The 15,782-nt window shown below is 41.5% G+C and overlaps 1 protein-coding gene across 1 annotated transcript in view; it reads left to right on the forward strand.

The window, feature by feature from the left end:
• WWC2 (WW and C2 domain containing 2) overlaps positions 1-15,782 on the forward strand; it is a 2,565,136-nt gene that overhangs the window by 1,051,299 nt on the left and 1,498,055 nt on the right. The window lies entirely within an intron of this gene.

Consider the following 15,782-nt stretch of genomic DNA (forward strand, 5'->3'; position numbering starts at 1 on the left):
CTCCGGCTCTTGCTGACTTCTGCAATCACTCCTTAGCATCTGGCTCTTTCCCTTCTTCTCTCAAGCACTCCCTTGTGCATCCCCTCGTGTCCGGCCAACTACCGCCCTATCTCTACTAAACCCTTCCTTGGGAAAATCCTGGAGAAATTGATCTCCCCCCAATCGACCCAACACACTGAGCGTGTTGGTTGTTTACATAACCATCAATATGTATTCAGTGCATCCAGAGGCATCCAGAGGCATGGAAACTGCTCTTCTGAACACCTGTGAAGAACTGCTTGCAAATATTGACTCTAACTCTCCTGCTGTTCTCATTCTCCTTGACCTCTCTTTCGCCTTTGAGATGCTCAACCATTCTAATAATGCTGTCCAAGATACTCTCGGTATCTCAGACCGGGCACTGGATTGGTTTACCTCCTTCCTCACTGATTGTTCTTCCCAGGTGCTCCTGGGCTCCTTCTCCTCCTCCACCACTCTCTCTACATGTGGTGTTCCCCAGGGCTCTCTCCTCTTGCCTTGGATTTTCAACATCTACCTTGCACCTCTTGCTCAACTGATCTCTGCCTTCTCTCATTTCCAGTGTTACGCAGATGACACTCAACTCTTCTTCAAGCTCCCCTCTTTGTCCTCCTCCTGCTCCTCTATCATACTTGACTGGCTGTTTGCTATTCAGTCTTAGTGCACCTGCAATGATGCCAGTAATTCCTATCGGGACAACTACTCCCCGTTTCCTTCTTGCACTCTGGCCTCCATCAATGGGCTCACCTCCCTCTCCTTCCACTGAAGCCAGAAAACTTGGGGTCATCTTTGACTCCTCTGTCTCCTTGACTTCTCACATTTTGGACATTGCCAAGAAGGCCCACTTTCAACTTCACCTCCTTAGAGGCATTCTCCCTTTCCACACCTTCCCCCAGAAGCACAATGGCCCTCATTACAACACCGGCGCTAAACCATGGCGCTATTAGCACCATGGTTGGTGCCGGTGTTGTAACGAGTCCGCCATGGGGAAATGGGGAAATACCGCCCCATTCCAAGGTTGGCGGGGCGGTATTTCCCCATTTCCCCATGGCCCTTCCCCATTCCCATTTTTGCCCCATAGGGCTCAATGGGAATGGGGAAGGCGGCAATTACGGTACCGCAAATTGCGGTACCGTAATTGCCTGCGAGGTCCCTTTGCGGGTCCCTACTTTAACGGCTGGTCCAGACCAGCTGTTCAGGTCGGGTCCTGCAAAGGGACCTGGTAGTAAGGCGCTAAGTGGTTAATGGCGCTGCAGCCTTTTACGGCGCCGTTAACCACTTAGCGCCTGGGTCCTAATGAGGACCAATGTCTCTAGAGCTCTGGTCCTCTCCAGCCTAGACCACAGTTATAACCTCTTCCTCAAACTGCCTCTTTTTTCGCTCAGTCCTCTTCAACTAATCCAGAATAGGGCTGCAAGACTTGTCCTTGGCATCAAGCCCTGAGACTGTATCTCTCCAGGTCTACAATCTCTCCACTGGCTCCTGGTTACTGCAAGGATCAAATTCAAAACCCTTTGCATCATCCCCAAGGCTGTCTGGGGCCTGGGACCACGCTATCTGCAGCTCTCTCTTACTAATACTCTCCTTTGAATCCCTTCGATCTTCTTGCTCCAACTCTCTGCTCATCAAACGTTTCTCTAAGCAGAGAGCTGGGGGCAGATCTCTCTCAGCTGGCTCCCTCCTATGGAACAGTCTCCCTCTCTCTTTCCTTCTTGAACCGACCACCTTAAATTCTGCAAACAACGCAAGACCTTTCTCTTCTTTTTCTCCTCCTCCTTACTTCTCCCCCTCTCGTGCTAACCATCCACCTCTCTCGCTGAGATTGGTGGCCTGGTTCCTCAAGAGTTCAATAGGGGCTTGGCCTTTCTGCCCAATTGTCCCCAGCATCCCCCTGCACTGCCCTCTGGGCCCTCACTCACCTGCCGGGTAGTTGCCCTCTGCCCTGCACTTACATGTTGGGCAGTAGACCTCCTTCACCTGGGATGTATCCACCCATGCACTTACCTGTTGCCTCCCCAATGGGCACCTCTGGCACTTCTTCCCCCTAAGGGACCCTGATAGCACTTACCGCACCCTTTTTTTAAAAACCTTTCTTTTCACTGCACTTGCACGCTCCGAATGTCACAAGGCCTAGTAGGACGCTGTTCTTTTTCTATTTAATCATTGTCAATTTCATTGTTTATTTACTGCCTTGCTCCTTTCCCTTGTGCCTTGTGGTGCTTTGAAACACTGTTTTGTTGTATAAGCTCCTCATAACTTTCCAATAAATAAATAAATAATAACAGCAAAGTAAGACACATTACTTTTTCAAAACAGGCGTCAAAACCAAATGCATTACTCGTTTCTCTGAGTATAACTTTTTTCATACATGAAGTAGCTGTGTAGCAAATAGAACTCTGGTGCTGCCTACAATTTTCTTCTCCTGGCTTACTAGAATAAGTTCTGAACATAATTATAGCTACTCTCCATGTTTCTTGTTAATATTGTGTCTTCTATGCCAGCACCTTAAAGCACGCATATCGCTGTGCACTCCAGAACTAGAATCCACCGTATTGATGACCCCTAAAATGTCTGCACACTTGCTGATTGAAACCGAAATGTATTCAATATAGCTTGCTTTGCTTTGGTTAAATAATGTTTGGCTAAATGTGTAATTGGGTTAGTGACAAATATATATGAACAGGTCATCTGAAAACCAGGCACGATGCATACTTAGTGCACATGTTCTCTATCAGTGCTCATCAGCAACATCAAAAATGAATGTGTGCAATGGAATCAGTCCTGAACCTCAGTGTGCTGCTTAGGGAAATTTAAATTCTAGGCAACAGCACGGCTGTCGTTAAATGTCAGTGATCTAACTGAGAAAGACATTACCTTGCAAGCAGTTGGCAAAACGAAGTGACACACCTAAGGTGCCAAGCAGTGGCCACTGATGAAGTGTCACATACAACACAAAAGAAGAATTATGAGACTGTCACACATGCAGCATGGCCTTCACAACACCCAAAACATGATCTCTTCATTTGGTTGACTGCACCTCAGAAACATGGCACATGATTTGACTAAGTCATTCCATATCCTATGAGTAACATGGATTAATAAAACGTCAAACAATAGGGAGAAATATGCAAAAAACGATTTTGCTACATACATAAATATGAAACTCATAAAAACACATGTGGAAGTTGACTGTATAAAACAACATGATTACTCAATGAGATACTATTATAAACATAAATTACATTTGCTAGAAACGCATACAATGATAGTATTCACACACAACTATCTTAAACAATAAATAAACACACCAATGTTTAAACTGTATAGACTACGGGATCAGTTGGATAGCTTTTTTTCTCTTGTCATCTGCTTTCCATCATCAACACCCTGCAACGAAAAGGAAAAAAAAGCTAGATTAGCAATTAAAGAGGAAATCATATAGCTATGTACATCATGCAAGCAACCTAATTGCATTGTGTACACCACACTCGCAATGCATTCTCCTTATGCATTTATGCGCACAAACATGCCATGTCTTAACACCATATTCGGCAACACAACCAACATAGAACTGAACTTCTAAAATCTACTTATTCACCAGTAACGCTGTGACTATTAAAATACACATCCTGCCTCATGATGACCGGGGTCTTTTGCAATGCTTGTAATACACTATAACCGCTGGCAGTATTATTATCCGATCTCCTGAAATAGAGTGGTAATATCTTAACCCAGGTGATTTTCCGACTTTTTAGTCCCATACTGTACAGAAAATATAAATAGTACCAGGAAGGTGCATTTTTGACACGGCCCACCCGCACGTGACACGTAAATGGTTAGAGAATTGCAGTATTAAGTAGTAGTGCATATATTTATGGTGTTAGTTTTCCCTTACTAGCTGATGCCACGGATAATGCATTTTGCTGTGGATGGGTGAAAAATTGCCAGAAAACTGCTTTTTGCATATTTGATAGGCTGGTCCAGTGTTACTATTCCTTTTGGCATATGTCCCTCGCCAGATCACAATTTTTGTTTACATTTTTGTCACAATTTGTATTTGTGTACAAGCAGAACATTTGCTTTTATAATGCTTACATGCTGAACTAGGTTGCATGTTCTATCATCCCGCTTGTACTTTGTGACATCATGTAATGTGCAAGTCACTGTGGCGCAGCATAATTGATGCATAACATGTGCAGTACCCGTGGTAAGACATATGTTGCTTGGCAAACATTTACTTGATGTAGTCATTACTTAGGTATGTGCTGTAAGCAAGCCATGGGTGGCAGTCACCATTGTTCAGTCAGTTGGCTCCTACAATTATATTTTATGTGTGCAGGTATTGGAATATTACAACTACACAGATCCCCCACCTTACTATCAGACCTACATCTCATGTAGACCAAGCCCATGTCATTAAAAAGAAATAACAATAGCTGTCCCATCTCAATCTGATACTTTTAACAGCATTCTAAAAGTCTAAAAACAAAAACCTTATTGGTGCACACTACACTGTGAACTGTGTAGCGATGGATCGGCCTATCCCCATTCTTTACCCGATTAGTTTGATATATTTTGCGTACACACCATATCTTTGGTATCTATCAGCCGGTCACCTGGTTCATAGAGGCATCTTCAGATCCAGCGCAAGTATGCACTTCTACTGACTGGTAAGAATATTCACCATCTCAAAACACACTGTAATTTGACCAAGAATATTGAACTCTTGTGATGAGCCAGCACGGCGACTCAACGCAGGAAACCCACCTGTTGCCCCTAAAACAGGATGCGCAGGCGGTGGATCAGTGCAGGACGCCAATGTGATGAGAGGGGGCACCGCCGTGGACCAGCAGTGCCAGTAGGAGAGGAATGAAGAGGCTGCCGATGATCGGTGATGACCGGGCAGAGGGGAGTGGTACTTACAGTGGCATGGGAACTCTGCAGCAGGCAGAGGAGTTTTACTGGCCACAGTTTCTCAGTGGAGAGGGGCAGGTGTGACTCAGCTGCTGAGCAAAGGCACTAGCCTTCCTTGCAGCTCAATGGGACTGGGTTCAAATCTCCCGCCCACCCCAACGCCATATGGAGAAAACATGTTTTGCTCTTTAAATAAACATTCCCAAGCAATGGAACAGGGAAATAGATAAAAAATGGGGCAACAGTGAGAAAATAAGAAAGAAAAGAAGTAAAACACTGTCATTAATCTAATAGAAATGTGAACTAGCCAATGGGAACTCAGATATACAATGGAGGACTAGGGAGGGAACACTTTGCCCAAACCATTCAGAAGGCAGCAGGAAGGGGAAAGGCAAAGTATAAAAGGCAGCTTCCTCAGTTCCAGTCTGTCACAGCCTGGGTAAGCATCCCTGAAGCTCCTGGAGGCTACAGATAGAGAGTGGATGCTGAAGAGGGGAAACTCAGACAAAAAGAGGAAGAGCATGCCTAGAAAGGAGACTAGTTGCCTGCTAGAATCCCAGGAGGGGAGAACATGAGAGAAAATGTCCCAGAGTGGAAACAACCACAAAGAATACCAAGATACAACCTCAGAGGAAACACTGAAAGAGACAAAAAGGAATCGAAATAGTGGAAAGAAAACCTTGAAGACTGACAATAGAACACGTTCTTTGAACCTTTGGGTCTAGAATAGGAAATAGACCTCTTTATTGTAGGGAAAGTTCTATTATTTTTTTGTTTATCATTTTCTTTTAAGCTGGTCAGGAGGTCTGTCTAACTGTAAAAAAGTGAAAAAACACCCTTGAGCATTATGACAATGTGTCTGAATCCTTAGTCTGCCTTGACACACTATATATAGTAAATAGCTTTGACTGCTGAAAAAACGAGTGCAAGTTAGGGTTTGCACACTATTTACACGAAACATATGCATAGTAAAAATACGTCTGTTCACTGGGATTAAAGGGTTTGGGTATGCTTGACCTTTTACAAATTGCCCTCGGCAATTTGACCTAAAAACATTTAACCTTTTGACAAATTGACCTCCATTCTTAAGGATGCAGGGGACATCCCTGGAATCCCCTCTTGACCTACTTACATGAACATGTGGAGAGGGATACACCCCCACAATCCCCGCACCTCATGTTCATGTAACCTCATGTTCATGTAAGTAGGTATTAACCTATTTGACCTAAAACAAAACGGTCAATTTGGACCACTCAGTAAAGGTCAATTTGGTCAAAAGGTCAAATGTTTTAGGTCAAATAGGCTATTACTGATGAACAGACATATTTGTACTACGTCTAGGTGAATAAGGTAGGTGTGAAGTGGCCAACAATGGAAGAATTTAATTGGAACAAAATAGTCAGAATGCAAATATAGAAGTGAGTGAAAAAAATGGAAAGCTGGTTTAATGTAGAGTTAAAAAGTAGAGTAACTGTAGAGAGTGAGATGGGGTTGATCAGTATTATAAATAGAAATGGGGGATGGATTAAAGCAGTGGGTGAATGTAAGTCAGACTAGGTAAGGAGGATTGGGTGGGGCGGTTGAAAGGGAACAGTGGATGGAAGGAAAGTGGCTTTGAAATTGAGCAAGAAGAGGTACAGGTACAAAATAAGGTTGAGAAAAAAAAAGGTATTATCAATAGGACGTGAATACTAGTATGGTGGAAGAGTACAGATATAGAGTGAAAGCAAACAGAAGTATGTAAAGCATAATTATGTGTGCAGAGCGAAAGGAACAAGTGACACAAAGTAATGAAAAGAGAAGTAAATTGATAGACGGAGGGGGAGAGCAAAGGAATATGACAGTGAGTAGAGCGAGAAAAGTAGGGTTATGTAAAGTGAGGAAAGTAAGGTGTGAGTACAGGAGGACATTTGTGACAGAGGGATGAAAAATAGCATGTCAAGAGGGTTCAGTAGAGAAGGGGTGCGCATACACAATGGTTTTTGCATAATGGGAAGAATGCAGTGGCTGGCGTGTGGGAAAAGGGAGTTAATGAATAAAGGGAAAAAGAGAGAACCACAATCATGTGTAAGGAGAGATTTTATAAGTAGAGTTGCAAAGAGTGTCAAACTGTGGAATGTAGACCGAGAGATGCATTGAATACTGCACAGCCATCACAGAATCCCAGCCTAAAGGCTCCTCCCGTGTGACCAGCGAAAGGCAGACGTTACCTGATCCTAACCCTGGTGGTGGTATCATGGGGTGGATCACACGGGAGGAGAAGGCTGGCAAGGGAATGTGGTGACTGCGTCAGGAGAGATGTGGTATTCATCATCTTCTGAGGATGAGGTTTTACTAATGCCTGAATATTTAATGTCATGTTGTCACTGTAGCGCCTCCCCTCCCAGACTTACCCAAGGTACCAAGTATAGGAACCTTCTCTGTAAATATGGAAATTATGTATATAAGAGTCAGGGAGTTAATGCTACTACTTTTAGTAATAATGATTCTCCATGGTGATCGAATTATGGACCCACGAGAAAACCCATATTTCCTTTAAAACCTTTCCCTAAATAAGCATCATGTAAATGCCCTACTCAAAGTGGATTGAATGTTTTTAACTAAGAACCCCAGGTCCCGATGGGTTGAGCAATTTCATGCTCAAGACCCATCCTAAAATCTGGGCAAAGCTCTTAAACAATATCTTTAATGAAGTTATTAATACCCGCATAATTCCAATGTCATGGAAACAGTCGATTATTGTCCCCATTTTTAAAAAGGAGGACCGCTCTATGGCGTCCAATTATAGACTCATAGCGCTCTTGGATGCACCGGGAAAAATGTTTGCATGCTTTAGTCCTACATCGATTCAATGAGTGGACATTAGCACTACGTCAAAGAGATCCCTATCAGACACGATTCGTCGCTGGTTTAGGAACGACTATTAATCTTACCATCCTCAATGCCATCAAATAGATAGACAGCCATTATATTTCGCCTTTGTAGATTTCCACGCGGCATTCGATTCAGTATCCAGACGCATCCCGTCAGATAAACTGCACAAAAAAAAGTGACCTCGTACTCTAATCGAAATCATAGGTGCTCTCCACTCAAATACATCGATTCAGGTTAAACTAACTACCAAAGGTTTACTTTCTGCCCCCATTGGAACAACTAGAGGCCTCAAACAAGGATGTATACTTGCATCAGCCATATTTAATTTTTTCATCCATGACATTAGCCATGCTTTTACTAATATCACCAAAACCTGGCCTAGATGTGGTGTCCGCATTACTATACGCCGATGATTTAGTTTTAATATCTAAGACTCTAATGGGCTTACAAAATCTTTTGAACGCATTAGCTGTTTACATTGAATCTAATGAACTCACAATAAACATGCAGAAAACTAATATACTGGCATGTGTAAAGAAACATACAGTATGGAGCAAACCCACTTCGACTATAAACCATATGTGCCTAGAAGTAACCACACAATATACATATTTAGGCATGATCATTGATTCTCAGCTAAATAATAAATCCCATTTAACAACTCTGGCCACCAAACTGAAAAGTTCACTTTCACAAACTAAAGTTATACTATCGAAATATGGCAAATTCTCAACAAAAGCAGCAATCACATATTATCTGCAGAAAACTACACCTATATTGCTTTATGGTTTGGAAACAATAGAAGCTGTGGTATACTCAATCCTGACCAAATTTGAGGCAAATATTGGAGGCAGTTATTACATCTACCCACATGCGTACTTAACTCTTTAATTAGATATGAGTTAGGCCTAACATCTTTACACTGCAAGCATCAGTGGCAGTTGTGTGCCTTCTTTAGAAAGTGTCTACTGGGACTTAATTCTGCTACCTCGTTAAAAATCATATCGAGTTATATGCTCGCCTTAACCCATACTTTTCCCATCAAAAAAAGAGAGCAGATATTTAAGATCCTTATATATGCTGACATTTCTATTGATTTACTAATACTAAACCCTGATAGAGCCAAAGATAAATTATACCTGGCTGATTGGATAAATACACAAAGGTTATGTAAACAATACAAAGATTTTAAGAACAATCCATTTCCGGATAAGCGCCTACGCACTGTGGAGCCTTATCTCTTCAAATGCCCATCCTCAATGTACAGGTTAGCAATCTTGCAATTTCGTTTGAATCTCTGGCCTACCAGAGAAGTTTCAGCTAGTCGTGCTATTATCCAAAGTGAAGCTAACTTTTGTAGATACTTCCAAAAGACAAAATATATAGAATCCTTGAAACATTTGCTAACCATGTGCCCGGCACTAACTTCTCAGAGAATCAGATTCTTTCGCAGGCAACGCATTTATTTTTGTCAAACTAACTCTGATGAAGCATGGCAAATTTTACTAACCACAAATAATACTGGCATAAGAATAGCTACCATGAACTTTTTCATGTCAGTTTAACAGTTGTCTGAACCATTGTAAATGATTGCAGTTTGCCTGCATAGATTTTCCCGAATGTCTGTATGTTGATTGTTCTGCAATAACCTAATACATTTTACCTTGTTTTATAATGTTTTATCCTTACCTAATCATTTAATAACATCACATAATTTACTGGAACAGGATATGTGACGGAGAGAGCATGACTGCCTTACTGGACCTTGGTGAATTGTTGTGCTTTTTATGTTTTTGTATATTACTGACCTTTTTATATTACTGCTCTTTTTTCTTGCTCTTTTTGAGAAAATGATTGCATATGTGGAATTCATGTAATTGTATGAATTTTTAAGACCGGAAGTAGAACTAATAATTTGAAAGAAAATGTGTACTTATAAATATTGTAATATGAAAACTTTTCTTTTTCTTTTTCTTTTCTCTTCTCTTACCTTTCATGTTTCAAAAAGTTTGTATAAACTAAACGAAATAAAAAAATAAAAAAAAAAAAAGAAAAGTGGATTTCTTTAAGCTGTATAAAAAAAAAGAACATTGTGGACTCCAAGTCCCATAATGCTCTTAGTACTGAGACGAGGAAGAGGCTTCTAGAGTTGCACAACTCTAATGTGCGGTCTAGTTTTTATAATGACCCACACCTGAGTGGGTCCCTAAACATTTAAAGGCCTTTCAGGAGTGGGCCATTAAGAAGGAGCAGCAGAAGCAGCAGGAGAAGGCAGAGGTTGGAGCCACCACATTGCCAGTAGCGTAATGCTGTGCAGAGAACTTGGCAGAGGTTGGAGATCCAGCCAGATGCAGATGATGTGCAGCGGGAAACAATGTGGAGGCTAGCTGTCCTAAAGGAGGGAGAAGCGCTCTGTGTCCTGCATCTTGCTCCAGTGTGAAGTATTGTTACGATGGGTCTCCGACGCGGTCTATTATGGAACCGCTGGCGGCTTTAACCAAAGTTGCGGCTGTGTTCCTCCAACATGGCGCCTATACTCGGTGTCAATGGTCTAGTTGTCAGGACGGGAGACGGAAGCGAAGCTCCGCCTCCCATCCCGGAAACACTACAAGAATCCACGGCTCCTGAACAACAACGCGTTGCTACTGCTATCAGAGGCTTCGCTTCAGAAGCCCCTCCTCCTCTGTCAACCACGCTTGCATTATCGACTCCATTCGACCACCGGTGTGTCTCAGCCTTCACTCATGTAAGCTTCTTTCCGCTTTACACCTGGTTATCAGATATATAGTTCAGACCTTTCTAAATTACTCTTTCCTTATTCCTCCCAAAGAAACCCAGTTTTTCAGCTTACCGTCCTGCTCCTTATCGGAACCCCGTCTGGGATCCATCTTTAAAGGCACACACTCTTACAAACAGCGATCGGAAATCCTCTGCCGACACCCAGTCCCTACCACTTGCAGGTATTATCATTCTCATCCAACCCTCATAGGAAGTCCGACACCATTACCTTCGCTAACTTCTATACGTTTATTCCCAGATCTCTACTGAGCCTGATACTTCATAGACAACGACTTACTTACCATTAGAAGACTTCATCCCGCAAGATCTTTGAGAGTTTGCAACCAGCTTTGCACCCAACGCTCTCTACCAGCAGCCGGGTTTTCTCCCCCACAAGGGTTTCCCGGGAGTCTCCTTTCGATACCTGAGTTAGAAAGGGTCGGAAGCAGGTTCCAGGTAGATCTATCCTTTCTTCATGTTTGGACGAAGACAAGGTAGGCCTTGTTGTATTGTTTTTACAGACGAGTTCGCATGTGGGGATTTTTCCAGAGAGTAAAAAGATAAAGAGTAACAAGTATACACCAGAGTGCGTGTGGAGCAGCGGGTGCTCCACTGACAGACAGCGTGAGCAGAAGCAGGCTGATTGGAGCTGTCAAACGTCAGGGTCTGTGAAGCAGAAGCAGAGAGTCTGATGGAGACGCCAGGACACATCGTTGAGTTGGCCTAAGAGAGGTGACCGTGGGGCGCTCCGAAATAGACCGCTGTGCAAAAGTGCACTATTTGAATATCGAACCTTAAAACTAAAGCTAACTGGGCGCAACTACCCCGTTGCGAGATGTTAAACAGGAGAACATTGTAGCCTACATTTCCAAAGCCAAGAGAGCGCAATAATTGAGCACAATGAATTTAATCTCCAAAAAGGGATACATCGAAGAAGAGAACATTCTGACCTGCATTGCCAAAGCCCAGAGGAGGCCATAATTAAACTGAGTGAATGCAACCAGACAAGATAGAGATATGTTGGACAGGAGAATATTGTAACCCGTATTGCCAAAGACAAAAGGGGGCAATAATCAAACCAAGTGAATACAGTTTTCCAAAAGGGGGATATCTAACCAAGGGACATTATAATCTACATTGTCAAAGTCAAAGAAAGCTGAGAGTGACAGCAAGCCCTTTTGAATGTAACAGTCCCAGATACCCTGTGGAAGAAAGTTGTAAACTACATTGCTAACAGCCAGCCAAAAGGTTGTGTGCAGAAAACCCCTCCTTGTAGACAGGATCAAGGGGGATGGAACTGTAACCTGCATTGCCTATGGCAAACAGATCAATGTGAGAATCATTGTCCTTTTGGCAGCAGAATTGGGAAAGAGTTAAGTGTGGAAAGTCTGGAGCAATCCTCACCACAGAATACAAGTTCTAGTAGTAGGAGCTTTATCCTGGCAGGCAAGTACACCAGGAAAAGGACAAACAGTGGTTAGTCCTGGAAGGCTAGTAGACCAGGATGAAGATGATTTGAAGTACTGTGACTGTGGTAGAAGGTTGTGAAGGTTGTGGTAGAAAAGAGGTGGCAATTCCACTACAGTGATTTGATGAACTTTTGTATAATCCATCCTAGCTAGGGTATATTTTATGAAGAAGAAATTCAATGTGCTAGAAGGTGATTGGTCTATTTGAGAAAAGAACATTTTGCATTGGCATTTCGATCTGATATATGAAGAAAGAGTCATTTTGGTTTGCCAAACAGAGGTTGTGAAAACTTTAACAATTGAAAACTTTAACAATTGTCTTAAAAGTGAGAAAGCATTTTGAAACCGATATAGTCACTTTGCCAAGTGAAGACATACTGGATGAAAAGAACTGTGTTTGTTTTCTACTTGGAGTAGAACTTAGCTAGTGAAAATGACTCTCCTACAGTCGAACTTTGGTTTGAAACATCCTAAATTGATACAGGAGAAGGGGATCGAACCCTGGCCACAAGGATTCCTGTTTTCTTTGTTTTAATTGATATGTTTTGCAAAATTGAAACAGCCAAATTATCCCTGTATGATTTTTGCTGTATGTAATAATGTGAGGGACAAAACCAAATCAGTGTCCTTAAGAAACGGACACTCCCGTCCCCTGCACACCGTTAATGCTGATGAATGATCAGTCAAACATTAGTTTCATTTGTATCATTAAATCTACGCATTTCCAAAATTATAAAATGAATACAGATTTCATGTGAATTCTGTATTGATTATATAATTTTGTAATTATGATCATACATCAGCATTAAAGGTGTGCAGGGGATGGGAGTGTCTGTTACTTAAGGACACTGATTGGATTTGGATTGTAGTAGGAGCCTAGAGTACCTGGGTTGTATGTATCACCCCTAGCACACAGAACACACAGTATGTTTAGATACTTGCTTAAATTGTTTCATAAATTCAAGGTGTGCGTACCACAACAGTAGACTTAGACATTAGTGTGAGGGACAGAAATGTTTTGGTCACTAGGTCAATTTCCTTTAGTATCGATTTGTTAGGTGTGGGAAAGTTCGGCATTGTGTCACCCTTTATTATTTATTTATTTATTGTACTCATAGGTGAACAGCACTGTATATACAAAAAAGAACAGTATTCAAAACATTGTTACACATTACAAATAGAAACATGACATGTCATCAAAAAAAGGTATTTAACCTAAATGCTACATAAATATCCACAAAATAGCATTACCATATCAGATATCATAAAAAGTCTAAAATATACCATGTCAAAAAACATCTAAAATCTCTTTGCATTTCCAATAACATTATTTTACCATAAAATATATAACATTTAAATCGTCACCTTACATAAGTTTAGGCCAGATCAGAAACATGTCAGATCAATAAAACGTGCCCTTATAGGCTCAAGACTCACCCAGTTTGCAATTACATGTTCGAGGGATTCCATCATATCATCACCACAGAATCTGCTCTGATCGAGGGATTCCGTTTTTACCGGCCTTTATTTCTAAGACATCACAGACATTAAATTTGAGCAGTAGGTACTGTCTAATGATACCACTGCTCGGAAAAGCAGCCATGTATTTAGGCTTACTATAGCGGTCACTTATATATTGAATAAACGGTCCACTATTTTTCTTAGCAGATAGCTGTACAATATGATTATCATGACTCTAGATAAATAGCTTCTGCTTTAACCAACGTTTAGTCACATAGATAGGGCTAGATACAGAAAGATGCTCACAGCCAGTAACCCATTTGTTGTAAAGATTCAGTATCTTACCCCAAATCCCCAACGTATTATGATTTTCAAGACACCCATAGGCCTGAGCATATTGTACCATTATAGTCATGATATTAAGACTTCGCAAGTTAGCATAACACTTGACTGCTATGGAGATAAAAACGGACAGAATCCCAATCAAATCAAATTCAAGTTATAGATATTCAACAGATAATGTTTGAGGCATTCTAAATAGTCTGTGCAGTATTGTTGCCGCAAATTTGATAAGTGCTGCACTACTCGTGTGGTCCCATATTTCGATACCATAAGACAAGACAGACAATATTTCCGAGGTATACAGCAGCAAGAAGGTATGAGCTGAGTAACCCCCATTTTTCCCAATAAATGCACTTATGGTATTTACCATTATCATACATTTGGCTTTAGTTGTATTTCAGAGTATATTCCACTTTATAGAGTCCACAACATATAGGCCTAGATATTTATAGGATTTTACATATTAAAATATAGCGCCATCCAATTGCCAAGTAGTTTTAGGTTTCAATTTAGGTTTGCCAGAGAACACCATAATCTTGCTTTTATCAATATTTACTTTCAGACCATTCTTTTGCGCAAAGTGCATTCATTGTGGATTGCAAACCTTTGGGGTATTGTAAAGCAATAGGAGGTCCTCTGCATAGGCAAGCCAACTGATTAATTGTGTACCAACTTTTACAGGGCAGTTATTTATGTTACTAAACGCCAAATTCAAGTCTCAATGATGCAAAGGACTCTGTTATATTACATGACAAGGTATTACAGGGTACAGTAAAAGACTGTCAGAAACACATTTTCCTTTGTCCAAGTTATGTGGGCTCCAATGGATGTGACCCCCCCCCTTTATTTACAAATATGTCACCTTTTTAAATCATGGGGACAGGGCCGAAGACTCATCTTTAAAGGCTTAAAAAGGACACATAAGGGCAGATGGTCACTTTCTTCTCGAGGTAAGATTGACATATCCTGCACCAATGATAAGCCTTCACCATTTACAAAAACAAATTCAAATGGTAGAAGAACTCTTCCCACAAACTTGTGTATATCCCTTATGCGCATGCCCCACACAGAGACTGTTCAACCGAACAAAGCCATAAGCTTCCAGTGTGCTTGCCCATACCTTGCCTTGTTGATTAGCCATGGTCTGCCTTATAGGTGCAGATTCAGGTGACCTATTAGGCTCAATATCACAAATGTCAATATCAGTGTTGAAGTCGCCCATAATCCATATAGGCAAATTCTGGGTATTGGCATCTATGATAGATTTCACTAATGATACATTTCTGTCAGTGAAAACTCCTTTAGGGGGGTCATAACCATTAATTAATACTAAGATTGTCTGTGTGTAAGAGATTTTTACAGCTTGAATCATCGATGACGAACCAGGCACTTCAGATGGAGACAAAGGCTGCCGAGCCAAAATCAGTAGGCCGCCTTTAGGACACCCTAATGGGCCTTGTGTAGCTAATTGCTGCAAGATGGTACGACCATCTAAGTGGGTTCTTTCTGTTAGCTGTGTTTCCTGCAATACTGTGATTGTGAACAGGTACTTATGTGACCAGAGACCATCTACACCAAAGAGGTGAGAAAAAACCCTTGCATTCCAGGAGCACAGAATATTAGTAAAATCGAGACATCAAGGAGAAATGAGATTTGAAAACAGATGGCAACCATTGCAATAGCCATCACAAGGATCCAACCTCCCATAACCGGTGCTGCTGGCTAAAGTATCTCCACTAGAGACCGGAGGAATCAAACATTGGTTAGATGAAACACTGACTGCTTGATTAGTACGGTTACAACCAGGATAGTGTACACCGAAATAGCAGCATTTCCTGTCAAAGTTTCAGTGGTAGTAGTAGTAGGAGGGACCAGCTGCTTTTTTAATTTTTTTATTTGATATTTACTCATCTAAAACTGAGTTTT

Source organism: Ambystoma mexicanum, chromosome 6q, assembly GCF_040938575.1.
Source record: "Ambystoma mexicanum isolate Mex_15411 chromosome 6q, UKY_AmexF1_1, whole genome shotgun sequence".
NCBI lineage: Eukaryota > Metazoa > Chordata > Amphibia > Caudata > Ambystomatidae > Ambystoma > Ambystoma mexicanum.